The following is a 1462-nucleotide window of genomic DNA, read 5'->3' as shown; positions in this document are numbered from 1 at the left end:
ATCGGCTGTGATTCTGGGAGATCTCCAGATTCCACCTGGAGGTTGGGAACCCTACAAGATGTACCAAATGCCAACTGAAGCACACGTGGGTAAAGGAATGATTAAAAAGGGAACTGGCTAGAAAGGTCTGGCCTGCTTCATCTCTTGAACACCAGGTGTCACCCCTGCGCTTCGGATAATTTTCTTTTCCCCGGCAAGAAGATCTGAGAAACGTCTAGGCTGGACCTCGCATATGTTTGATGAAGGAAGAAGAGTTTGTTTTTGTGTTCCGCTTTTCTCTACCTCAGGGAGTCTCAGAGTGGTTTACAATCGCCTTCCCTTCCTCTCCTCACAATAGGCACCTTGTGAGGTAGGTGGGACTGAGAAAAGTTGAGAGAACTGGGACAGGCCCAAGGTCACCCAGCAGGCCTTGTGTGTCTAAAAGCAGCTTACAATCGCCTTCCCTTCCTCTCCCCCCAACAGGCACCTTGTGAGGCAGGTGGGGCTGAGAGAGCTCTGAGAGAACTGGGACTGGCCCAAGGTCACCCAGCAGGCTTCGTGTGCCTCAAAGCAGCTTACAATCGCCTTCCCTTCCTCTCCCCACAACAGGCACCTTGTGAGGCAAGTGGGGCTAAGAGAGCTCTGAGGGAACTGGGACTGGCCCAAGGTCACCCAGCAGGCCTCGTGTGTCTCAAAGCAGCTTCTAAACCCCTTCCCTTCCTCTCCCCACAACAGGCACCTTGTGAGACAGGTGGCGCTGAGAGAGTCCTGAGAGAACCGTGACTGGCACGAGGTCACCCAGCAGGCCTCATGTGTCTCAAAGCGGCTTCTAATCACCTTCCCCTTCCTCTCCCCACAAGATGGGACTGAGAGAGTCCTGAGACAATGCTTTTACTTAGAATTCTGGGTACAGTTGCCAACTCCTGCCCAAGAAACACCTGGAGACTTGGGGGTGGAGCCTCGAGAGGGCAAGTTTTGGAGAGGGGAGAGACCTCAGGGTGGAATAATGCCATAGAGTCGACCCTCCAAAGTGGCCGTTTTCTACACAGGAACTGCGCTTTCTTATCAGTTGTAATTGTGAGAGATCTCCAGGCCCCACCTGGAGGTTGGCACCTGTAACTCCAGGATGGGTTTTTTTTGTACCTTTTTTATTTTAAAGACAAAACAAACATAAAAGAGGGAAAATTATTCTTCCAATTTCTTGTCAGACAAACGCATGCCTAATTTATCATACATTTATACATTTCACCTTGTATCATTATGTATATCACTTGCAAATCGATCAAAGTTGCACCTTGTGTATCCATAACAAATTTTAAGTATAGCTTACTTATTCCAGTCTTCTAATCACTTATGAAACTCCGGGACATTTTCATACTTGCGTTCAAGTGACGGACGAAAACGAAACCATCAAAGCGCTCGATATCTCTCTGGCAGGAAGCTACACTTAACTCTCCCCGACTGATTAATTCCATCGAGCCGA

Source organism: Gekko japonicus, unplaced genomic scaffold (assembly GCF_001447785.1).
Source record: "Gekko japonicus isolate JY-2015 unplaced genomic scaffold, Gekko_japonicus_V1.1 scaffold7562, whole genome shotgun sequence".
Lineage (NCBI taxonomy): Eukaryota > Metazoa > Chordata > Lepidosauria > Squamata > Gekkonidae > Gekko > Gekko japonicus.
The sequence above is the reverse complement of the archived record's forward strand: the minus strand, read 5'-3'. Positions refer to the sequence as shown.